The following is a 27,384-nucleotide window of genomic DNA, read 5'->3' on the forward strand; positions in this document are numbered from 1 at the left end:
TCTTTTTGTTCCTTTCCAATAATAGTTTTCTTCAGCTACAGCCTGTCTAATTCATGCTTCCACTTTAAGCATGAACCCTTTGGGCACACAATCTTGTGCACCTTGGACTCTCTGGGCACACAATCTTGTAACTCCCTCTGAGTGGACATCACTGGATTGCACTGTAAAGTGTATAAGCACAAAACCATAGAAAAATTATTGTATAACAAAAAAAGTGGCAAATGCTAATTGAAAGTAATAAAAATCACTCATGTTTGAAGAGTAAACTGGCAAAAATATATACATTGTTTGTGAAGACTTATAGATTGTTAATCCCACCAATAAGTTTTCTCCAACCATTCATATATATAATGCAAAATAAACTAGTTCCTAATCAACATATCCATCTTACAATAAAAGCTGTTTCTGTTCTTCTTACCCTTGGTTTTTGGTAAGGGTAAGCACCCAAATACCAAGAGTAAGGACAATGCAAAAAGCTTGGATATGTTGACTGGAAAAGAGTTTGTTTTTCTATTACCCGTTGGATGGTTTGAAGAAAATGCCTTTGGAAGGATTAATAATATCTTAAGAGTTCCTTTTTTAATGCTCCAGTTATTTCCTTAGAAAATTTCAAAATGAGTTCTAGAAAGCTGCTCTTCTTGAAAGATCCTAGATATACTAGTAAATCAATTCAATCAATGTATCAATCAATCAATCAATCAATAAAACATATTGATACACAGAATTCCACTTAAAATTTCCCCATGACACATAGATTTTGTGGGCAATCCATTCTCAGAATCTCATTATCACCATTAACTATAGATAGTACTAATATTCCACTCCAATTTTCATTTCTTAAGAATTTTTGCACTTCCAGGGCAATTTCTAATGGATGCATTTCTAATAGATTATGACACAGAGGAAACAGCAGGTCCTCTGTGCTTTGTATCTTGGAGCTTATTGGTATACCAGGGAAGTCTTTTGGAAACCAGATGGAAAGGACACTCAGGAGCAATTGTGTGTAATGTCCCAACCCTCTTCTGATTATATTTGGTGACTCAACAGGACTGTTGGCAGAACTTGCAAAACAATCCCTAGGGCTAACTAGAAACCTATTGGATCTATGCAGCTTCAAGAGTCAACCATTCCAATAGGTTCATCATTTCTGCAGGGGCACAAAGAAAGGGCTGTGATCTTAGCCTTGACCAGGTAATGACCTGACCAAGGCAAGACTGAGAAAGACAAATTTTCAATCTTCAGAACCAACTGTTCAGAACTGAATGTAATATCAGGAGTGTGTGGTGGTTCAGAGACATACTGGATAGGCCCATGACTCTAATAGTAATCATGAACTCATAAGTAGCACCTGACAAACTGGACTCAACAGTGATATTGAAATCACCCAGATTAACAGCCAGGTGGAATCCAACACCAGTTCTGAAAATTCAGCCAGAGATTCTGCTAGGTAACAAGACAGTCTACATACTAGCAGAATCCCAAGTCTGTCCCTGAACCCCAGTCTCAACAGCATACCAGTTCCTGAACAGGTTATCTCGTCAACGAGAAGGCATTCTTACAGATCACAGCCACATGACCTTTCCCTGCCTACTTTCTCTCATTTGCATCACAATACAATAGCCAGCTTGAAAGGCCATATAGGACCACCGTCTTCTCCCAGCCAGATCTTTGTAATACAGGCCATGCCAGCACCCTCATCCCTGACCAAATTAGACAGGACTGCACTTTTATTATGGCCTGACTTGGCATTACAAGAAGCAGTAAAAGGAGTGTGTGTGGCACAGACTGGTCTCCAACTTATTAGGATAACCTTCTAAGAGTTAGTTTGTAGACAACAATTTCTCCTTCTCCTGCAACAATATTTTTCCCTGTCAGTGCCATATTGCCTGTTGCCCTAGAGCACCTGAGCAATTGGCCCACCCACACATAATTCACAGATCGTAACTAAAAGGCAACCACAGTTATTGAAACAAGTGATAAAATTATACATAATACTATAAAGTTGTATCTACTAAAAGATTAAAGACTCCATATCCAGTCTGTCAGTAAAAAAATACAGTGGATCAGCTCTTGCCAGTATCCATATGACACTAGGAAACTATTCAGCTAGAGTTCTTATCTCTAGTTAGGCAATTCCTGCTAAAAGAGCACCTCAGTAGCACATCACTCACATCAAGGCATCGGGCATAAATTAAAGGATCTCTCTGCCCAGCATTCATAGGGAGAAGATACACAAGAACAGAAAATACATACCAGTAGTAGCACACACACATAAACATCCCATGCCTCTAAAAGGAACTGCCAGAAATGCAGGTTTTATTCAGTCAGATCCTTCTAGTCTTTGTCTAAGAGGCTAAAAACCTGCCTTAGGCCCCAGCAAATAAATATAGCTAGGGTGGGGCAGATCTGCCAACAGTCTCACTACTCTTGAGGAAACCCACAGAGAACAAAAACTGTTAACATGCAAAAACCTTGCCTTTTGCAGGTGAAGCTTGTGGCAGAATACAGCAATTACCAGCTGCTAGCCATAAACTATAATCCTCCTGCCGAAACAGGCCTAAAATGGGCACTAAATGGGCCACTGCGCCAGTCCTCATCCTGCAAAAGTAGGTCATGCCTCTAGAAAAGACAGCTGCTGCTGCTTGCCAGACTGAAGACAGCCATTCCCAGAGGTTAAGCAGTCCTCTTACCCCATCCCACACATGGGTGAACATATATTGTTTTGGTATCTACACCCATGCAAGGAAGGAGGAATTACAGGAAATATAATGCACTGGAAAAGGAAGTTGGCGAGGAATCTTTGTTTTCCAACACAACTGCCATGAGCTAGTCTCCCAGGAAGGAGGGGAGCGTAAAGCAAGCACATGAATACAGGTGCCCAGGTAGAGTTTTTCCCCCAAACAAAATGGGGAGACCTGACATAAGCACTAGGGGAAGTTTATCACAGACACAGTGGGTCTTCCAAGAACCAGACAGGCAGTCTCCACAGGGCTGCTAGCTAGACTGCGTCTTTCTTTTTCTACTTGTTTTGTGCCACTGCATTGTTAGTTTGAACTGCTTATTGTTTTGTGCTCAGAATCTGACCAACTTTCCCCCCATTCTGAATCTTTAATGAATTTTTACTTTGTTTTCACAAAACCCAGAATGTGTGCTCTGGGACTGAAAGAAGGGAGGATCAGAAGGGTACAGCACTTTTCTGGGTCTCACAAATGTTATTTCAATATCAAGGTATTTAGCAGCATGCTGAACAATATGAGTAATCTAGCTGTGTTACCTAAGGCATGGGTGGGCTACAAGAAGTCCAATCCAAGGGACCCCAGTGGGATCCTCAGCCAGTTATTCCACAGGGACCAAGAGCACTTGATAAATGAGAATACTGGATTTGTTTTATTCATGGTGGTTGTAGCTTTTGCATCAAGACAGTGCTTTGATAGGGTTGCCTGCAAGTGTCAGGTTGCCACAAAGTTACATTTTCATAAACTATTTTTTACGTTGAATTGAGATGCCTACTAACCTGTGCATACCAACTGAAGGGATTTATTGATCCGTCCTCCACACAAACTTGGCATTAGTACTGCCTACTTACATGGTTTTTCACATTCTTCTGCAAATAATAATCTATGAACATAAGATTAACCTTAGCAAGTAATTTTAAACTTAAAACACCTTGAACTACATTATACATCATGTGGTCCATTTTAAAGGCAGCTTATAGAACAAAAATTCAAAATGTATCTAGTAAATCCCCAGAATCAAAAAAACAGAAAACAACCATGATGGAGAAGAAGCTTAAGATAATAGCTAAGTGAACAATAAACTAAAACCTACTGAAACGGCCACATTTTGGCCAGATGCCTACAAAATAATATATCAAGTTCTGATAAATTTTCCTTGGGTGGGCATTCACTACTGAAAAGACCCTGCTCCCTGTATCTTGCCATTATATTTTGTTTTGCCACAGAACCTGAAGCAAGAACTCAGACTTGATTGGAGCATGTATGGAGGTACAGGCAGAAGAAGGCAGCCCTTGGCATCCAGGCTCCAAGCTATTTTCAACTTTAAAATGTGAAATCAGCACCTCAAATTGCACCTGGAAACAAATTTTAACCTGTGCAGATTAAGCAAAAATTCATAATGTGTTTTTAATGCTTAGCCCCAGCAGAGAACTGGCGGCACATTTTGCCCCAGCAAAGATTATCAAACAGTTTTCAAAGGCAGCCCCATGGCCAGTGTGTTACAGTAGTCTAATTTGGAATGGGCATGAATGGCCAAACTGTGATACAGTTTTGTCAGGAAAAGGACATAGTGGGCATAACAGTCAAAGCTGGAAAAAGGAAATCCTCACCACTGATGTTATGTCATGAGCAGAGCTAGCTGGAGCCGGGGGCCAGACTAGATGGCCTGGGAGGTCCCTTCTGACTTGCTCTGTTTTTATGTTTCTTTGTTTCTATTATACACACATCCAAATGAAGCACTAGGAGCACGACACAACCAGCTACATAATTGATCTTTTATCATTTTTCATCCATCACTACAGGTACTAAAAACTTGTTTCTGTAGTCAGTGGTTTCCTAAAAAGGCCCATCATTCCAGCACTTAAACACTACATGTAAAACTTCTGTTGAGATCAAAGATATTTATAATTTGGAGGAGGGAGCTAGGGAAGGGAAGACAGATCCTCCAGTTTAACTGCATGCTGCAGATCAGCCAAGACCTTGAAATTCATTTCATTTGTTACTCATAGCAGATTTGAGCTTCAGTATGCATTACATTAGCCCTCTGGTCTGATTAAAGCCTCTCTACTCCCCTGCCTTTAATCTCTGCGTGCTGTTATGTGGAAGGTGCCAACTTCAGAACAGTCAGTTCTGTAAAGAACTTTAAAAAAGCATAGCACTTTAGAAAATTTAAACAACAGGATTTGTGATTAAAATAATTCAAAAAGAGAAGGGTTTTACTAAGTCATTTCATGAACACACACTGCTTTTTTCTGTTTTTTAAAATAAATCTGGACATATGCATGCCAAGGCAACACATCTGAATACAATATCAGTGGACATGCCCTAAATCATCTACATCTGAAGAACAGACTGGAAGGACAAACTAGAAACTCTCTTTTTCTTTTTTCCCCCTTCCTGTCATTTTGCTTTTTATAAAATTCCTTTTAATTTTAGCATAAACATATGTTTTCTTCTTTAAGAGTTGCATTTTCCTCTCCTCTTTTTCAATAGAGCATCATAAAACCAGGAAAAAGCCTGCTTAAAACCAACCTTAATCTCCCAAAAAATAAAAATACAATAGCAGTATGAAACTCTAACACCCCAAGAATCTCTGTGGCAAAACCAAACCTGTTCTAATCTTCACATGATCAAACTTGAGTGATAGCTGCACTCAAGAACTCTTGACAGGGCTGTCTTGTTTCTCAGGCTTGCTTTCTTTTTTACCCAAGAGTTGGTGGGGAAAGGATACAGTGTACATTTTCACATTCTCTAAGTCTGCCGTTGTTTTTATATAAGAAGCAATTTGTTTGGGTCATATCAGGTCAAATGGGAAGCCTGCCCAGCTCTCGGTTTTAAAGGAAAAACATACAGAAAGACACAAAAACACAGCAGTTTCCTTCATTAAATTCCACTCTACCTGCCACGGGCACGAAGCCACAATGGAATTTCCCACCCTGGCTGAGCACAGCACAACTTTTATATTTTTAGTGTTTTTGGCATTTTATAGCAAAATCTTATTAGTTTGCTTTCAAGTGAACTTTGAGGTAAATGCTATTAACACTAAGCATAGCCGTGCCTTTAAAAAATAATTAATTAAAATACAGAAGGATTAGAGTTAGGCTAAAACTTTAAGTCCTTACTTAGGGCCTGATCCTGACCTCCTTTTGGCTAGTAAAAACTGGAATAGCTCTATTAAAAGCAATGGCACTTTATTAGATTAAAATCAGCATTAATCAACAATCCTTTTGTTACTCTGAGCTGCTTCGCACATTCAGAGAAACAGGAAAACAAGGATTAATAAATTATCTTGGATTTCACTTTTTCCACACTGGGATTTTTTCTATACCAAGGTATGCATTAAATATGGAAAAGCATTCAAGTGCTCTCTCTGACCTCTGAAGAGATTTTCTGATCCACCCTAAGGTCCAGGGATGCTTGCCCAGGGACCATAAGAACGCTGTCTTCATCTGTTGCAGCCAGAATAAAGGGTCCTGTAGCTTTCCCCTAAAAAGGGCATTACATGTCACATGGATGTACCAACATTGTCACAACTATTTTCATTTTATTTTCTACTTGTAATAAAAATGGAACTGTCAGGTGGAATATATGCAACCTGTTGCCTAAACCACAAGGTAGTTGTAATTAAATCGAGAAAGCTAATCACAGCTATCCATATCTCCAGGACTGCAGCTATCATGGGTGTCTTGCTCAAGACTCAATTGGCTAAAAACAAAGGATTTATTCATTCAGTGCAATGATAATCACACGAGAGCTGCTGAATGTTTAGAGTTTAGTGACAAAATTAATAGATCAGCACTTCTAAATAACAAAAAATACACTCCTCCTCCATTTGCCCAACCAAAAGCAGTAGGTTTATTACAACTCAATAGCTAGATAGATTATAGATGTTATAACTAGGCCAACTGTAGCCAAACTGGGGTAGATTCAAAATAACCATCTTCTGAGTTCTGAGCTCTATAGGGGAGGGGCAGAAGGAAACAAGTGAATAGATATATGGATAGAACAATACAACAAACTGAAATGAAAATCCTGCATATTATAGAATATACAATGAATGTTAATGTAACTACACAGAATCAAGAAGATGCCTCTAAAGACCTGGATTAAAATCTTTAAAAATGCTGTTTAAACCAATCTTCACTAGAACAGGACAAACTGCATATTATACTTTAGCTATGTAATGAACACCATGACAGCCACTAGTTCCATTTCTTCCCGGAAGCCTTACAAAGCTGTATTTGGATTTCAATGACTGCTAAAAGTAAAAATCATTTTGGGTAAGAAGAATGGCTGGCAGAGCGAGGGTTAAGCAATTCTGTCCTCCCAGTTCTAACCCTTCTCAGATGGTGCTTTCCATCAGCCTGAGTTTTACTACATACTGCAGTAGCTTGTCCCACTTAATTTTTTAAATTCTTAAATTTTTTCTTAATTTAAGAAAAAGCCATCTTATCCATCCATTTGCCATGACCACTGTAAGACAGAATAAGAGTCTACCTGCTCTAAGATTTGCATACTGACCACAACAGAAAATACATTTGATGAATTTTCCTCAAATCAAAATCAATGCACTATGTTTTATATGTATGTGTGATGCGTATATACATACATATATAGAATGTGATTAAGCCACATATTCCAGAGTGCAGCATTTCATATGAATTGAATTGTTATTTATATTTTAGAAATTAAAAGCAGGCGAACAAATGTTTTGAAAGAACAAGCCTATCCAAACTGTTTGCATTGTATACAGCTGTTCAAAAATTAACACAGTATATTTCTGTTGATTAGACTGGGGCAGCAGGAGCAGCAGCAAACTACAGATCAGCAGCAAAAATGAGAGCTGCATACACTCATTCTAGCTTAAGTAACTACTGCATCAGTGAAATTGTTCCTAAGTTAGCATCTTTAACCCTAATGCTCAACCTAAGTTAACATGTGAGTGAAAATATGTGAAACACTACAGGGAACACAATTCTCTGTGTTATTTTGTAGTGAAAGAGTAATCCTTTTACATTGAAAGGGATCATTCATGAAAGAAAACAGGTAACCAGGCACTGGACTTAAAAAAAGGGGGGGAAAACCTTACTTCTAGCATTAATTTGGCAGGGCTTGATATTTACTTATAGCAGTTAGCATACATAAGGCAGTATCTAATGGTGGTTGTCCATGAGCAGCTAGCCCCACTAATGCTGCTCCCCAAGAGGTACCCATTGCTTCTGTAATGGAGATTTAGTGCTTCAAGGACTACCTGAAATTAGTAGAAGCACATATTTCAGGAACAGGCAGTATAGGGATTGGGCACATTCTTCCTGTAACAGAGTCTTCAAGGGATGTGAGAACAGATTCTGAGTCAGAGGAAGAAGCAGTGCAAGCACTTGGCTGCTGGAATTCCAAGGCTAGGAGCTCATTAAGGATCAACCAGTTTCAAATGCCAGAAAAGCTTAGTGAGCATGCTAATAAGGAGGAGGGCAGACCAAACATCATAACTGCCAGGGTAAAGTGGGCAGACCAGATGCTACAAGTGACTGGCCCCTAAGCAGGAAGATCTGCCCTGAAGCATTATTTGGTAATCTCAGTTTGGAAGGAAGGAAAGGTATTCCGTTTAGAATCTACTTTGTATTTCATTTATTTAATGGTTGATATTCTAATTTTGCTTGTTTCTTTCCTCACTGACTTCTGTAATACTCTTCACTTGTAACTTGGAACCAGCCTGTTTGACCAGTATTAACAAAACAAAGTCTTTTACTTAGCAAACCACTATCTAGATCTGCTTGGAATAACAGGGAGAACAGCCACAACAGGCAGATCAATGGGACTCCCATAAAGGAGCTTCACCAATCTGCCCTATTCCGGGAACCAGCATTTCTCTTCATTGCTGTGATACCCCCAGAAGCACTGAATCTTCACTACACAAGTGGTGGATACTACTTGTGTAACAGAAACAATGGGATTGGCTCCTTGTGAATGGGAGCAGCAGTGAGCTTCAAATGTGGGTCGGATAATACTGGATAGTGCCCATTTTATTTAAATACAGCTGTGACACAGTAACCAGTTTTGAAATAATTCAGATGTACACTAAAGATGTTTTGGGACAAAATCTGGAACCTAAACTGTTTTTAGAATTTGAAGTTGTCATCTCAAAGACCCTGTTTGTATAAACATATGGATTAAATTCAATCCAAATGAACAAACAAAGGCTAGGAAGACACCCTCCTATGGTCCACAGAAAGGTGTTCTGGGGCCAGGGTATATGCTGGATTTCCTCAATGAAGGTTGCAGACAGAGATATGAAGTGGGTGGTGATGGTGGCAAACCAAGGAGGGATTTCTCTCCACATCCTTCACAGCCACTGTGGAAAACCTCTCTATTCCCATCCTTGCTCACTGCCACAATAGAAAGCTGGAATGGTTCATGGGTCTATCTAGCTCCAAATGATTTTTAAGGAGGAACAGAAGGCAAAAAAACAGCTTTATCATTCCACCTATCCTGCCTCACCTTTGCTAGCAAGGACCTGGAACCTTTGGGCACTCCATCCTATGCCCAAAGTTTTGGTAAAAAAAGTGGAGCTAAAAATCATATATGGCCATAGGAGTGGGGATACTATTGCAATAGTTACCTTAAGTACACATGAACGAGTGGGAGAGAGAGGGGGAGGGAGGGAGGGAGAGACTTCAGGAACATGTCTGTGTGTGCGCACACACTTTGCTGCTACTGCTAGATTTAATCGGTTTCAGGTAGACCTTTAGCGTACTGTTATAAATAATAGAAGTTACATACTGCACCTTTATAATATCTTTCATCTAAGGATGCCTTATGACTTAATTAAAAGGGACACTGCCAGGTTAAAAACCACAGAGTTTTTTTATTAAGTAATTTCCTTACCTGTATTACTAATAACACTTTCGGTTATTAAGCAGAAACAATTTTAAAAATCTAATTTACTACTTTATGTATTTAGGCAATTGGCTTTTTAAAGCATCTAGAGAAATGAAAATAGCTTGTCAGTTTCCATTTCTGTTCATTATCAGTTCTGCTGCAGTTTTTCATGCACTAGAATGTGGTCCTGATTTTGGATTTTTGAAAAGGACATGTAATTCCAAAGCGAAGAACACAATTTATGTCAAAATGCTTGAGAATTTAAAAGACTATTTATTTATCTCATATTTAGCAAAGGAAACAAAGTTAGCTGAATCGAGCCAGTTTATTGTGAGCAGAGAACCCATGCATGAAGAAATTCCCATATGGTGTAGCACAGCCCTGTTGTTGATCCCTTCCCCAATGGTACAACCCTTTTACCCCGATAGTGCACATGCATTGGTGGGAGCCCTGTCTTTTCCCTATGATGATCCCTGCATGTGCACTACATCCACATGTGATGTACTCATAGAGTATTGGATAAAGCCCCTTGATTAGCACGAGCACTTAGCTTTTACCCAGGGCCATACAGCTACTGAAACATAAATGTTCTGGAAACAATCTGTTCGATCTTGTGATCAGTTAAGGTTTGTCTAACTCCATGATTTAAGCCCACTGGAACTAGGCAGTCTCAAGCTCTGCTACAGGCTCCCTAGGGCAAGGAAAAATTGTTTAGAATAACCCAAGTCATAATTTAAACAACACAAGCATGGATAAAGTATGTGTATTGTGCCCTGCTCTGTGATTAAGTGGAGAAAGGGAAAAGGAGTGAGAAAAGCATTAGGCAAGCCAAACATTAACATAACTCTTCTACCACACAGAGTCAGGCAACTGTCGGGATCAGGGCCTGAGTGACCCTGTAGGTGCCTGCAGAACCAGGAACACCTTTGACGGTGACAGCTGAGCAGCAATTTCACGGTGCAGCTGGAGGCCCTGGAGACCAGCATAAGAGGCCTCCCTCCACTGATGCTCTTTGCCACAGTATCACAAGCAGTTCTTGTGACTCCTTGGGCTCTGGTTCTCTGGACTCTCTCTTCTGGTTCCTGTCTAACTGCCTACCTGCCTTGCTCCAGTCTGTTCCTGCCTATTCTTGTTTCCATCCTTGCCTTCAGTCTGACCCTGATTCCCAGGTACGTGTGGCTCTCCTCCCTGACCTTGCCTTGCTCTTGAATGTGACTGTCTTTCTGGAACTTAATATTTGGAGTACGCTCTTGAGCTGTGGCTTTTGGTTATGATATCTTGTTTGCTTGGATCCATCGTCTTGCTGGCTTTGACCCTGGAGTGTTAAACAAATGTCCCACTTGCTTCTGGCCATCTCAGCCTCCTGCAGGACTCCACCTTGCACCTGCACCCTGATCCTAGCATTCCAACCTTAGCTGCCTGCTACCCATGCCTCAGACCTTACAGCAACACAAGGTGGAGACAAGTTCAGTGTCAAGCACCTAGAAGCAGACAATGGGGAAAAAGCAGCAACTAAGTACAGCCATTTCTAGATGTGCCCAGTGCTAAAAGCAGCAATAATACATAGAAGTGATAACTATGATACACAAATTTTCTCGAGGAGCATGGAATATAACTTAAGTGAACAAAAAGCATCTTTGAAGCAATCTACTATATTATTCACACTAGAATTCAATACAGCTAAGAAGAAGAATCATTTCAGATTTCAAGATTTGTTTTCTTTGGACTTCAAAAGAAATTTGTGACGCATTTGTTAGACATCAACAGAACACCTCTTCGTCAAGGGTAATCTATATAGAAGAGATGAGTATTACATAGATCCTGATGGGACCCAACTGCTGGCATTTAAATTTAAAACAGTACAGTAACTTATAGACTAACACCTGGGGAAAAGCTGACAGGTGATGAGAAGTATCCTCATCAGAATGACTCACTCCTAAGGGACGATGTTTCAGATACGTGAAGTCCTCAAAAATAGAACAGAATAGAAGTTGACAATATGCACAAGGGAACCAATACGAAACAAATCAGTTGAGGTGTTAGATAAAAAACACCCACAAAAGAGAACAGTCAAAAGGCAATGGAATGTATAAGTGCTTATAATGCAAGCACTGGAAGTCTAAAAGGGAGAAAAGGCACAGATGAAGTGCTAAGCGAAGAAAGTAAAACTTTGACTGATCTGGATGTCTTCAGTTTTCAGGGACAATGTCACGTGAGTCAATGCTCCTCCGTCACAAAATTAAAAAAAAACAAACAGACTTTGACAAGGAACACCAAATGTTGTGGATAAAGATAGCCTCACCCTAGGCCTTTGCATGGCTATTTTGTGTATGAACAGGGATTTAAAATCATAAAACAGTAGAACTGGAAGGGGCCTATAAAGCAGTATTTTGGGGATATACAAGAGTGTTAAATCATGCCAGTTCCCAACTGCTCTCTGATGATCTAGCACGGAATCAGGCTAGATCCTTTAGCATGAACCAGGCCATCATCATGCAATGCAAAAAGCTACTATCTGTGTGTGAGTCTGATGCCTTCCAAATTCCAAATCAGGGCAAAAAAGGCATTTTGGGAAACACCACAAGAGGAAACACCATTCCCTTCCTCTCTAATTGCAGATATGTTGAGAACTTTTCCATGGGCATCTAGACAGTTATGCTTGAACACGACAGTTTGGCAGAAAAGAATCTCAATGGAACTACTCAAAATGTGGGGAAATCCTAAATCGTTCCCTTGAGAAAAAATAGGTGAATTTGTTCTACTGCTGTCTGTGTATTAAAATGTAGACTCAAGTAAGTTAGAGCACTGAGGTGGTGCGCAGAAGAAAATCCAAACCATACCAAAAACCCTAAAAATTCTAGGGACCAATAATGGAGCATCTGAGTAGCTATTGACCAGAATGATGGCAGTGATTTTGAAACACAAGGAAAAAGATTAGAGGCAGCAAAGTACAGGATAATGATAATGGATGATTTCAGATGCCACATCATGTCAAAACTGTCATTCTAAGACAAAAATAAAAAATACTGTCCCACAAAATGGGCAATGCCTCTGAGCAGTACATTTTATAATGACCAAAAAAGGAGGCAATTCTTCTTTTTTGATCTAGAAGGGGTTTGTAAAACAGGAGGAGCTTCATACTGGAATCCCAAATTCTTATTGGGAAAACTTATTGAGGCTTTATTTACTTTTGTATTTTTAAAATTGCATTTGCAAACGTTTTCTAATTGGCATTTTGTTATTTGCCTCACTTAGGTACTCAGTGTGCATGCTGAAACTACCATATTTATATGTGCCCGCTGCCTGGCACAAAGAAAAGAGATAGAGGAAAAAGGTAATACTAAAACACGAAAAAGCAAGGACATAAGAAGGGACTTCAAGGAAATAATTTAGAAGTGATGTTCAAGTAATAAGATTTTCATAGCAGCAATTGGGAAAAATCCAAAGCTATCAGAACCAGTTTACAAAAGAATTTAACATATTCTCTGAGGTCTGATTTCCTTATCTCATGGATAGCCTTAGCACACAGTGAAGATACTCACTTAACTGTAACCTGTTCTGCTAAAAAGATTAGCCTGTGCACAATTTCTATCCAGTGTCCCCATTTCTTTTAACATAAAGAGTAGTAACTGCAAGTTGACTATTACCCTAAAATAATCCTGTTATAATACTACATGATAACATTTATTAGGCATGCCAAGTTACACATGTGGAACACACTATTATTCTGTAGGTTTAAGAAGATGCAAGGCAAATAGTGGAAAAACTGAACTCTTTAGTAGCTGCATACAAATGTTACATAAATTCATAGTTTACTGAGACAAAAAGAAATCATAGTGAGCCTTGGGTTCATGTCCTTCCTCCCCTCTCCTTCAGTGGGTGAGAATATTTTGGAAGCTTTCATTCTGGTTTTTCTGTTTTGCCTAAACCTGGCAAACTGTATTTAATGTTAACTATGCTTTGTTTGAAACAAGCCAGATTAAAACCATTGCTTATGAAGCTGTGTTGCTTCAACAAAACATGGCTAACATTAACCACAGATTAGAGTTTGGGCAAAATGCTGATTTGTGATATGCAAACCAAACAATTATGAAAGTGTCAGATGTCCTCCCTATAGCCATGTTGGAAGAGAAGGGATGAGAAGCATGCAAACCTCATGGTAGCTCATTTTTGTCATGAAAAATATAGTGACTAGGTCTGGATATGGTAGGCCATAGTGCATTATCACATGGAAATTTAATATTATAGAACACAGCAAAGTGCAGTGAACATGCAACTGCTGCTATATGTAGCCTTAAAGATCAAGAATGTGCTTTTTCAGTAGAGATCCTCTGAAAAGGGCCATATGACACCTGTTGCCACACATGAAACCTTTACCTCCTCATCTGGCTGTGTCTGCAAAGCTGAATCCACCATTTGAAATTCCCAACATTAGCTTCTGCAGAGCCTTATACCAATTTCAAAATGTCATGCTTCCAGAAGGGTTGCGAAGTCATACTATGGGGGATTCCTCTCTCCAGCATCATCACCTGCTATGGAGAAATAGCTCCTTCACTGGCTGTTACAGCTATAGAATTTCTTATTTCCAGCAAAGGCTTTAATTTCAGGAACTCTCTGCCACATTTAGTCAGGGTTTTCCAAGGTGCTTTCCCAAGGTTTTCCAAGTTATTGCTTTTCTGCTTTCACCAATTCTGTTAGTAACTGCAGGGAGCCATGTTGTTAATGGGGTGGGTTAGAAATCTAATACATACATACATACATACATACATACATACATACATAGTAGCTGGTATAAGAGGCCTAGGCATGAGATGGGCATCAACACTTAAGACAAGATAACTATTAAGCAAGAAATTCATTAATGGGATATTTTGTACATAAGGGATTACTATCACTTACTTTGGTGGTTTCAAAAGTATGCTTAGCGACAATTCTTAAGGACTCAGGGGACAACTCTGCTATTACAAGCCTCTTAATGACTTATTTTACTCCAGGACAAATTCTCTAAAGCTCTACCCCAACCAAATACACTCACAACCAAGTCCACATCTTGGCTACCATCTCCCACTGCCTCCCAAAACGCCTCCTGTTTTATTTCTGGCTGCCTGGACAGAACTTGTGTTTCTACTGCCTAGTTCTGTAACATTCTTCTTGCAAGATCTTGAGGCACCTTCCAGGAATTACCAAGCCACCTGTGCCTGAACTTTACCAGTCATGTATTGTTATCTCACAGACAAATAATAGCCTAATACTCACCTTTTAGCTATTCACTTTCTATTCAGCTTTCTCCTGGTTTTGTTTTAACACCAACCCATCAACTAGCAAACTTTCTCTGTCATACTCCACAGAGAAATTCTCCTGTGGAGAATTCATCAGTTCCTTAAATGCCATCTCCTACTGCTCTTTTCCACATAGCTAGAATTCCCAGCCAATCAAAATTGAATTTATTTGACCGAGGCCCAATCTTCATGTATTTAAAGTGATAATCTCTTACCACCTTCATAACATTTCTAAGCAACTATTATATAGGTCTTTGACGGACGGACAGACAGCCCAGGCTTTCTGTATGCTCATGGAGGCCGCACAAGTGAACATTACATATGCAAGCCATTTTTTTCACACCTGCATACATATGCATGTTGATTCCTTATAATCCACTAATGGCTGCTTCATACATATGTGATACTTGCAACAGGATTGGAATGAGCACAACTTTAAATTCTTATCTTGCTCATATTTCAGAACCTAGTTGCTGCTTGCATGAGGTCCTTTGCACTAGCAGAATGACAAGTTGGATCCTGACCTTAGTCAGCATTGTATAAATAATAACATAATTCATAGAACAGTATCATTTAAACAAAACCCCCAAGCTAACCAAATATGAAAATCAGAAAGGACTGTCAACTAAAGCAAGGTACCACAGAAGAAATAAGCTTTTGCAGCACACTAAAACATCAAATAAAGAGACCAGACTAGAGAATTGCACAACCTGGTTGTCACAACTGACACAGCCCTTCCCTTCACACTATCAAAAATGGAACTCCAGTGGCAATGGGATACATAACAGTAGAAGCCTTCCTAGTGTGCCTAGCACACTTAGCTTCTCATTTTCTCCACAGCTAACCATGGCTCTATTCAATGGCTACTGTTTCTAATTCACCAGGTAAATGACCATTTCTGCCAAATACAGCAACTCTGATTCCTCAGCTTCTCCTGACCCCATTTCCCTTGCTTTTCTACAGTATTAGAATATCTTTATGCACCTCATCCCCTGCTCTTCCCAGAGAACAAAGCTGTTTTTTGAAAGGAGTCTTTCTAGTTAAGAATTGGGTAAATGTTTTAAATAAAATAAATAAGATTTTACAACACCCAAATATCTCTGTCAGCTATAGTTTGTTCTTGTTAAGACTGGCCCAAACTGTGAAGTAAAAAACAAAAACCAAAAACAACACACACAAACACACACACACAAATTTTGTGGTTCCCATAAAAATGAGGCTGGGGTAGAAAAAGGACCTTTTTTTCTTGGCCTTTCTCCCTCACTGAACACCTACTCCAGGCTATTCACAATTTATCCTTGATTATTTTTAGTAGCAGCTTATATACTCATCTGCTGAAAGCAAGGTGTAATTAATTTTCTTTGTGAAATTTCTTTCTGACATGAGTCTTTTGAGACTACAGACATATCCACCACATTCAGCAAGAGTTCAAAAACTGGTCATAACATTTACAGTTAGTAACCTAGAACTGCGGAGGAAATAGTTTGTGCACTATGGCCTACATCCTTAGCTGTCTCTTGTCTCTGGATTTCAATGCAACTGAATAAATATTGATTCCTTTGTCTGCGTATGCTAACACACCACACATTGTCTGTAGCTCTTAGGAGCTAATCCATTAAAACTACACCACATTACCCACAAAGCCAATATCACATTCAGAAAGAATTAAAATGCTGATGGCAGTTTACCTTTAGATACTTTTCCTCTTCCCTTAAGATAGAGTAACAGTACATTTTAAGTGCTGAAACTCTCCTCCATGAAATAAGACAAATTCACACAAAAAGAAAGGTAATTGAAAACTGTTTCCTGGAACAGCCCCCCTTACCTTAACTGAAACAACCAATACATTTTGTAAGCAGTGGAGCAATTCATGTACACTATGGGAATATTTGAACCAACATCTTACAGGGAGTCATTACCACAGTGTGCAAATGACCCAGCAGATCCCACCACCCTTGTGCTAGAATCCAGTAGGAGCTTGTCCATTTGAAAGGAAAGCTAGAAGGCCAGTGGCTGACCCCCTGCTTTGTATTTAACAGGACTCCTGGGTTTATTCACTGCCATGTAGAAACAAAAAATATGCCTGTAAACCATAGGGTTTCCTCAGGAAAGCCAAGGCCTCAGTATTTTTTGGTCCAATCCTGATCTGTATTTTGGGTTCAGCCAAGTTCTGTATTCAAGAGTTTTGTTGTTTTGTTTTTTTTAATTTACAGAGAATATATACATCTTTACATTATACTTTGTTCTTGCTCATGTTGTAGATGACTACCCATGCAGTTCTTCAAGGAAGCTATTGAGAGTGCTACTGCACAAAGGTACAGCACACCCCTGTACTGAAGAAGGGAAAGCAATATAGCAGGTCGAAGTATAAGATGCCCAGATACCCAGAACAAACCAAACATATATTGAGTTCTGTGAAACAGGAGGTCAGGTGGTAAAGCTCAACTGCATGATTTCTACAGATGGCAAGCCAATACACACATTATGTAAAGCTCCTCAAATATGCATATAAACACAAAGATTTTTTTTCTACACAGAAAATGAGAAAGAAGGGTTCTAACATAACTTTCTTTTTGACATGCTGGATTTCAGTGGGTAGATCCATTCCCAGTAGTATTTCCAGTCATCCAGGAGCATGACACAATCTCTCCATTCCTTATGCACTTTCTACTTAGTGAAATATAGCTTTTTTGTTCAAATCAGCACACCATGGTTTGCGCTTGACCTCAAAAACAGAACTGCAAACTGTGGATTGGAATATGTTATGTGTGAATCAACCCCATAGGTCAGGATCATTTTTGTACGTGACAGCCCTGCCCAACTTCATCCAGTGAACTTCAATTTCCAGCTGGAAATGGCAGAGTTGAAACATAGGTATGGCACCTGATCTGCTGTTTTGTGAGAACCAGACATACACCTCAGATTTTGTTTCATTCCCTTACCAACCCTAAAAAGATTTGATTTCCCAGTTGTACTACTAATACACTGCAAGATGCTGGAAAAGTCACTTGTCCTCTCCATGCACCAGTTTCCTTACCTGCAAGTGATACTAATACTATTTAAGTACCTCCCCAGGATGTGCATAAAGCTTTATCCATTAGTGACTTCAAAGTGCATCAATATCCTCAAAAGCCTGGTGCTGGGTAAGCAAAAATAATTGTCAGAGTTAAAGTAGGTCCAAAGCTGTTTCAGGTATTACCAAGATGCTCTGTTGAGGTACATTAAATTGCCATTGTGCTGAAAAAATAATTAACAACCTACATTTTGGGGGGTCCATTATGTGAACTATTTAACTGATTAGTGATTTAGTCAGAACCTTGGAGCAATCAAGGGAGAAACCATAAAACATTAAAAGCCAAGTCTTTGAAGGGCTGTCTTGACAAACTGAGATAAGAATAGGGACGTTTTATTCTGCTCATTAAGGATAAGGAGCATATTAAAGCCAAAGTAATTAGATGTGCTGGTCAAAAGGCATCCCTACTGATGACCTGTCAATGTAACCAAAAATAAGTTTGGAACAAGGAACTGAAAAGCGATTCTTAAGTTTTCCAAAACAGAATTCATGCCCAATCATCCAAGAGGGATACTAAGACTGAACTTTTTAATTGCAAAATAATTTGTAGGCAAAAAAATACATTCAACACGAGAAAGCAAGTTAGTGCTATCAACAAAGGGAAGGGAGCTAAGAGGTGTGACTCTAACTCCAACAGTAATCCAGGAAGCTAGAAATACTGCAACACTGCTGCTTTAATTGCTTTTTCAATCATGTGATTATGTTAACTGTATTATGATTTTTTGATTGTTGTTCTATCTTACTGTTTTGCTTTAATTCACACCAAAAACTACCCTGGTGTAAATATTTTGAAGAACAGTAGATAAATGCTTTAAATATATGCATATATAAACATATGGAGAAATAACATCTTCATTTACCATGCCTGTTTGACACTGCAAAAGAAAAAAAACCTCAAAAATTCAATCATAAGGGTAAATTTTGGACATACTTTCATTTAACACCCAGTTTCAGCTACTTTCAGCTACTCAGTGTTCCTGTTTGCCATGTCAAGTCTCCAACTGTCAATGGAGAAGCAGGGGAGGATGGGGCTGCTTGACCCTTTCCTCATCCATCACTTCTTTACTCCAGACCACCCACTCAAGTTGCTTTGCTCCTGACAACTGAGCTACACAACCTGTGACAGTCCAGGTGACATTCGCTGCAAATCCCCATTATCCCTGACCATTGGACATGCTGGGTGGGGCTGACTGGAGCCCTGCCCGATAAGGTTCCCAACACACTTTGCAAAGCCAAAAGGTTATGCATTCCCTTTCAAATATGCTTTTTCTTAAAAACAAAGAACATTCATCTCCCTGAAAAACACAAGATTCTGTTGCAAGCACTTCTGTGTAATATGTAACTAAACTCTTGATTAACTGCTAGCACAAAAGTTCTTCTATCCAGTGTTCTCTAGTAGAAAATTCACTATAGGGTGTGATTTGCTCCAGAGAAATGATAGGCTGAAGCTGTGATTCTTTGTTCCAATCCCTCGATTGTAATTCATCACCAATCCCACTCTTGCTTAAAATTAAAAGATACACAGTTAGAACAAATATCACATGTAAGAATTTGTTAACCTTTGCAGAGAGACTCCAAATCCAATGTCTTTTCACATTCATCTGGTTTGGGTCAGCTTCACTGAGTCTGCAAAGCATTGCTTATCAAATCCAGAGCCTTATTGAACCTTGTTAAATTGATTGAATCACATTGGATATCCCCTGATTTCCAGTTATGTTCATTATTTTTAAATCCCATTTGGCTTGCACATGCCTATAATATCACATGTGTACCCTCCATACATCCTGTGAAGTAGTCTCTTGCCACTGAAAGTTCTTGTCCTGCATAGTTTGTTACTCTTCAAGATACTTTTGCATCTTTTAAAAGAATTGTTACTGTTGCCTTCTATGGCTTATTTTCTTGGACCTGCTTCCTCTGTATCTTCTCTTCCTCTACACTTCAGCTCCTGGCTGCAGCTCCTCAAAGTCAAGCTGCACCCAGTCCACCAGGCATCCAGCCACTGGGAATGAGTGCTAGAGGCACCACATGCTCAGCATTTCTTATCAAAGTGGAAAAACTGACAGCAGTGTATGAAAGGCACAGCGCAAGGCATTTGTGCCGTGTAATTTCTCTTTCAATTAGTATTATCATAGTTATTCCTCTGACAAAGTTACTGCACCTTTCCACATTCCTAAAAGGTTTAATCACAGACAGGGTTTGTTTTCCTTTGTTGAGCTGGGCATAACATATCAAATTGTAGGGGCCTGATTGTTGAGCATCTGTTGTGAAGCCTGCACATCAAACACAACACTTTTCAAATTATTAACATTCTTCTGTGTATGAGCAGAAGGAGTACTAAATATGGACACAAGTACATAAAGTCACACCCACACAAACTCAGTATCTTGGCCTTTTAACCAGTTTTTAACATTATAGCATTTTATATGTTTTCTTAATGTTTGCATCCTTTCCTTTCTGTGCTGAGCTCAAGGGGTCATACATTGATATCAGCTCACCTCATTTTATCATCATATCTCGGTGTAATAGGTCTGATTGAGGGAGACCAATTGGTGAGCTCCCGAGTCTACCACCCTTACCCCACACCATAACAATCCTCCTTATTCCCAGTATTTGTGGTCTGAAACAGAAAGAAATATAGGTACTGCGTGCAAGCTCAGATTAAATCTCTAAACAAAAATACATCCTGCTTTACACACACAGCTAGACCCAATAGAGATGTACTCAAAGAAAGGCACTACCAGTAACTGACATATTTATTTCCAAAGCAATTAGAGTGGAGCAAGTTTGGATGAGGAACTGAAGCTTTTTCTCACTAGTTCCCTAATTCCTGTTTAGAAGTCTTTGCCCTGGTTCCATGTGAAGTATTGGAGTGGGTTAACATTGCAGGTCACTCTGTGGGGGGTGGGAGGGTTCTGAACTGCACATGGATCACTTTCAGAAGTGCTAGGATAAGTTTCCATTGTATCAAAGACAAAGACAATGATGAGACACAAAAACCTATTGTAAGTATCCCAATCTTAACTTATACTAAACCACAATAAAGTTATGGTATGTAGCCAGATGCAGTTGCCTTGTAGACCGTTTGTTGTAAATATCCCTCCAGCTCAGTGCTGGCAAACATTCTGTGGTTCCTGAAGAGAACTCTTCATGGTGTCACAGGCATAGTCTTTACAAATTCTGTTACCTGAGATTACATAACTGGAGATACCACAATTATAATCAGGAGACTCATTTATGTAAGGCACACATTCTGCCACATGTGACCATTAAAGTGTAAGGCTTTATACATACTTTTAATACTTGTCACTTCCTTTCTTGCATCACAGATAAGCAATCACATCCAACAGAAGCAGTGTTTATCACCTTGGAAACAACTATAAATTCACCTGAATCACAGAATATGTCAGACAAGGAATACAACTCTCCTCCTATTTCAAGCTACTCAAAAGAACTCCAAAGCTTAGAACAATCAACTTGCTATGAGTTGTTTACATTGCTTAAATAAACTAAATAAGCTGCTAGCACAACCCGTTTCAATGTAGAATGTTGAATAATTTGTTCTATATGTTTTGTGTGACATGGAACACAAACATTACATTTTTTGTACAGATGTACTAGACATATTATATCAGACATGCATCTCTACGGAACAAGAAAAAGCAATTGTACAAGTTTGATGCAAATATAATTTTGCATTATTGCCACTCACAATAATTTCCCAATAAACCAGTAGATGGAAGCTACTGTTTTTTCTGAACCTGAAACCCATCTTTAGACCAAGAGGCTAGTTCGCACATGCATATTCATCACTTGATGTTACTTCAGACAATGATGTGCACATAAGAAATGGGCCATGGCAGATGTAATGTGAAAGACAGACTTCCCTCTATCATACCAACTTCCGATGAATGCTTTTCAGTAGAGTCTGTTCAAGTGATGTAAACATGTCTAAACCAGTCTTAAAAGGAATATTAGCATGGTCATTAGATGGTGGAGAATAAATGACAGAAAGAAGAATTTACAAGGTATGAAAATGTTACCAAAAAAAAATCCTGGTGAAGCTTAATGCACAAGGTTGATATGATTTTGTGAATGCCCATGTCAAAACTCCTTCCTGAATTCTCATAGAGCTGCTGCTAGTCATTGTTAATATCAGTGACAGCTAGTGTGGTCCAGTAGTCAAGAGTGTTGGATTGGGACACAGAAGATCTGGGTTCTAGTCTCCACTCAGCCATGAAAACCCACTGGATGACTTTCAGCAAGTCATGGATTCTCAGCCTAACCTACTCCACAGTTTTGTTGTCATGAGGACAAAACAGAGAGAATAAAACAGTGGAGAACTTTGCAAGCTACTTTGGGTTTCTTGTAATATGAATAATGGAGAGGTATAAATGTAATATAATAATGATTGTCAACAATACTGGGTTAGATGAACCAATGGTCTGACTCAGGAACCTGGTTCAGGAAACACAACAGCCCACCATGTGTTGATTTACCTGCAGGGTCTACCATTCTCAGTGTCCATGGGTGTCATTTTTAAGTGGCTTGTTGTGTCATATGAACTGAAGAAGCAGTTTCCACAGTTTATTTCTGGATTGCTAAGCCCTCAAACAACCTCCGTTGCCTGAGTCAGCACCACAGAAAGCCAAGCTCCCATGAGCACCATGCAAAAATGCTGCCTACAGGGGCCCAGCAACATGAACTAATTCCCATGGGTATATGAAACTATGGTGGGTGGTTTTGCCTGGTAACATCCACCACTACAATGCAATTGATACTGTACTTAGAGTCAACAATATTTAGAGGGTGGAAACTTCCTACAAAGATTAAGTGACAAGAGCCAGTATGGCCCTCCCACAACTTCTCTTTTTGTTTCTTCTGGTAGATCAGGAGGAGAGGCTTTTCACTATTATTGTTTACTATGATAAAGCTGGCAGCTATACTGGCTTGCTAATACAGAGAGGGTAATATAAAAGCTGTTAGAAAGTCCTCTACCTGTGGCTCTTGATTCTTCCCAAGCCAGAAGTTGATTCCAAAATGGATTTCTCTCCTCCCTTCTCTACCAAACAGAGTTGGCTCCACCCTTAGGGTGGTTCGTGTTGCTTGTGGGCTGGACAGCCAGAGTGCCGGAAGGTATTTAATTTTTTTGAATTGGTGTTGAACCATTGGGCAGATTAAACAGTCCACCTCCTATTCAGACCACCATATTCTACAATGTCTTCCTTTGAACCAGAGGTGGTCTGGTTCTCACCAGCTGCTTGGCTTACCTTGCAGCTTGTTGGTGTTGGCAATTCAGCTAAGCATTCCAATCGTGCCTTTTCTTCCAGTTTAGATTCAGAGTCTGAGGTAACCACCTCAGAATGCAGTATTTTGGGAGAGCAGGCCCAATACCTATAACCAGATACCAAATACAATTTGATTAAAAAAACACTGGGGCACATACATGCTAAGTGCAAAGATATTGCTATTTTAGGGGACAGGAATCTGCTGCGGGGTGTTACCATGTATAAAAGTCATTGAATTTCCTTTCTTCTCTTCCCAAGCACTTTACTGTTGCCACTTAGTTCATGATCATCCCAGTTTGAGAAATTTAGAAAAATTAAGAGCTACTAAACTTAGACATAGTTCTAAAGCCTCTTTAGTTAAATTTATGTGCATTCGGAAGTGCTTTATGTTTGATAAAGAACAGCTGAAAAAGTTGGATCTGATTCATACAAAAACTAATTCTAAGAGAGGTTCAGCATGTGGCTTGATTCAATTTTTCTCTTAGGGACAAGAGGCTCTCACCAGTCTGTTAAATGCTAATTCTGTCCAGGGCAGCCAAACTGCAATTTCTAAAGTCTTCAGAAAGCCGGGAAACAAGGTTCCAAACACTGACTAAACAGACTGCCCAGGATCTATTTAAGATGGGGGTCTGAACTGGACCATCCACTAACTGTAGAAGTTAAGGAATAACTGCCAAGAAAGTGATAATTTTTGGTTTGTTTTTGATGGCATGCACTAACTTGCTACTTGGCTATGTAAAGTAAGAGACCAATAAAACACGTATGTGGGTGCCACATCAGTACAAACTGATGTGTACTGTAATAATAACTCCGACTGTATTATTCTGTTGCAGCAAAAGCAATGAAAGACTCTTGTGGTACCTTAATAGGCATCATCTGACAAAGTGGGCTCTGGTCCACAAATGTTTATATCACAATAACTTGTTATTCTTTAAAGTGTCAAAAGGCTCTTAATTGCATCAATTTATTTTCAGCCCACCTCCAATTAACTGATGGGATTTGAATTCAGACAAGTACCCTGATCCTCCTTTTAAATTGTTTCATTTTCTCAGTTTTGCAGTTTCCTTTCACTACCTGATACCATATAGTTGCTAGGCTGGCCTTTGAAAGCAGATATGCCTAATTCTGACCATCAAGTCTTAATAGAGTTATTTTTGCTATAGAATAATCAAATAATAATGACATGTGTAAGCCATTTCCCCCCAGTTTTCATGGTCCTAAGTTCCTCTCCCATGAAAGAGGTGTCAGGTTTGGAAAATCTCAGTCTGAGATCTTGGTTCAGTGCAACTTGGCTTGATACAGCTTCTCATACCTTTGTATTGAAGCCTTCTGAATCTCTTAGGATGGAATTACTTTATAATATTGCTGCCCATGTGAAGTCCAGCTATGGTTCACACCAAGACCCTCTCCAAGTATAAAGCCAATACCATCGGGAACAGCATAGACAGGATAGCTATACATTGGCTTTGGTGACATGTGATTTTGTCATACAAACTTCCAGCAAGCGATAAAAATATAGAGCATTTCTACAGAAGAATAGACAGGACAGCCATGTTGTTCTTGTAAGCTGTTAGACTGGCCATGGCACTGCAGGAAAAAAAAAATATAAGAACTAGAAATAAACATTACTTTCCTTTCAGCCAGGGCCACCCAAAGGTTTCATAACTGCTCCTACAAGACCAACATGTGGATGGGGTTCTGGAGATCAATGTGGCAGGACTGAGGCAGGAGCCAATAGTATACATAGCAGCTGAAATGGCAAACTGTTACAGTTGCTTCCCCTTGGGCAAACCAGTTTGAATTCTAGACCTAAAGGGCAAATTGCAGCTGATATAAGCCTGAATTAATTCAACTTCAAACATGCAAATATTTCCTTGAAATGGAACAACTTAAGTCTCAACCTAAGCTAACTGAGCCTGGCAGAATGGTCTGATTTTGCCCACTTTGACATGAAACTTTGTCTTTATTGCAGAAAAGTGGGGACTCTCAGGTACTTGCAGTTGCTTCCTCCACAGCCCAAAGGTGCCATATCACATAGAGCAGGCAGCATCAGCACTTCACGTATCTTGAATGCAACATTTCAGTGACAAGTGAAGATGCAAATAAGCGTTGGTACCTGTACATTACTGACATCCAGGTTAGACTACCATTACACATTCTTTATGGGCTGCCTCTGAAGATGACTTGTCAACTGGTATAGAATGTGGTTGTTTGGACACTCGTGAAGATAGGGCACTCAAAGCTGCTGACACAGTTCATTCATTTGTTCAGTATTATACTACTTGCACTTGTTGCTAGACAAAATTTATCATGCTTGTTTTGATCTTTCAAGCTCCAAACAATTTGGGAGCATGCTACTTGAAGAACTGCAGACATGTATAGCAAACTGTCCATGCTTTAAAGTAATCTTTGGAGGCCCTATTCAAGGGCCTGCTGGTGCAAACGATTAGGTTGGTGGACACAAGGGAAAGACCCTTTTTGGCAAAAGCCCATGTTTAATTTAATATTTAATGGAGGTTTGTCTTATCATTCCAAGTCTTCCTATGGGTGTTAATTAAAAACCTATTTGTTTCAAATTCCTATTCTTTGTTATGTATATTTTATACTAATTGCTCTGGAGCTGAATTATTTTATTTGTTTTAATAACGTAGCATTGAGACATAGGCTGCTATTGTCATTTTGGTTCTCTGTCATTGTCATTGCTCTCTTCTATGCTACTTTTATATTGGTTTTGATAGTTTTGGTTTTTATACCAATTCCAAATGTATAATGGACTAGTCTTCAGAGAAACTGGGTTTAAACCCCACCCTCAAAAAGGTGAAACAATAAATCAACAAAGAAAGAAAGATATGTTTTAATCAGAGATGCATCACTGCTTTACTTGAATCATTTATAATATTTACATTCCTAATGTTTAATATCTGATTCTAGCATATGAATAAACAATGCTGTAAAGGTTCATTTAGGAGTTCTACTTCTATCTAGCATTTGTATTTTTATTCTTATGTAAACTATCCTGGAAACATGTCTGAAAGAAGACATGTGTTTTTAAATAAATAAATAAATTAACACACGCGCGCGCACACACACACACACACACACACACAGAGCAGTCACACACATACTGAAAGCAATTACTATTGCTCAAACCCAGAATGAGTCCAACTTTTGTCTTGAGTTATAGAAACCGGGTCACTGAAATATCTTTCTTGGCAGGAAACTAATTTTGATGATGTCAATTAACAAAAACTTCTAAGATCCTGTTGAATGGAGGAACACTCTTTTTTGAAGCCCCTAGCTGCATGTCTTGGATTATTATACTAAGCTCCATCAGCAGCAACAGCCATATAAATGGGCCTTGACCAAAAAGAAAAAGAAATCAGACTAAAGAAATGATAACAAAAAAGAACCACATTGAACCCTCAAATAAATTAAAAGGATGAGAAAATAATTTGAATTTACCCTTCCCCATTAATATCTATAGATCTGAGCATTAAGGTACATAACATTTTATTTTTAAATATTTCGTAAGATTTTGCACTAACATTCAGCATTCTGGTGTTCTGATGTGTAGTAAGACTGCTTGAAGTGAGTGAGTCAGTAACTAAAGGTACGTGCATGACATAGTCAATGCTTACCAAGTTTCTATATAATTAATTTAAATATTTCTGTACAATTATTTAGATGTTTGAACACTGAAAGGCATGGTCGGGAGGATAAAAGCTAAGTGGACTATGAAGACAGCAACACCACCAGAAAGTGTGGGCAATATGTGCCCCATGGTCCATATGCCCTTGTTGTCATCATCATCACTATCTCTCTCTACACACACACACCTTTAAGAAAGTGGCATTCAGAGCACTAAAAGGGTCAAATTTACCAGTCTAATGACAGAATGGTGACTGTGATAAAATTCTTAGAGATGGGTATAAGTTTTGGAAGGGTTTTTAAAGCACCAAAGTATATGTGTTAATCAATAAAAGAACATTTAGTTCATTAACCTATGGAACCAAGTACTCTAAAAACTGGAAGGATATCCTGTCACAATTAGAATCAGAATTTTGTGGCTTGGATGCAAATTTGTCAAGAGAAGTCTTAAGTTTTATGTTTTAAATTTTTCTCCACAGTCAAAT

General features: G+C 39.1%; 1 protein-coding gene across 18 annotated transcripts in view; it reads right to left on the minus strand.

The window, feature by feature from the left end:
• ZBTB20 (zinc finger and BTB domain containing 20) overlaps positions 1 to 27,384 on the minus strand; it is a 635,479-nt gene that overhangs the window by 279,377 nt on the left and 328,718 nt on the right. For 14 of the 18 annotated variants that reach the window (XR_006415891.1, XR_006415892.1, XR_006415893.1 and 11 more), the window contains exon 5: positions 23,234 to 23,357. The exons of 2 other annotated variants lie outside the window; for them this stretch is intronic. The gene's annotated coding sequence lies outside the window, so the exon portion shown is untranslated. Of the gene's footprint in view, positions 1 to 6,110; positions 6,222 to 13,991; positions 23,187 to 23,233; positions 23,358 to 27,384 lie in introns of those variants that run through there. 2 more of the 18 variants (XM_044442005.1, XM_044442015.1) reach the window with 2 other exon arrangements.

This window comes from Varanus komodoensis, unplaced genomic scaffold (genome assembly GCF_004798865.1).
Source record: "Varanus komodoensis strain SLA01 unplaced genomic scaffold, ASM479886v1 scaffold4, whole genome shotgun sequence".
In the NCBI taxonomy this organism is placed as follows: Eukaryota; Metazoa; Chordata; class Lepidosauria; order Squamata; family Varanidae; genus Varanus; species Varanus komodoensis.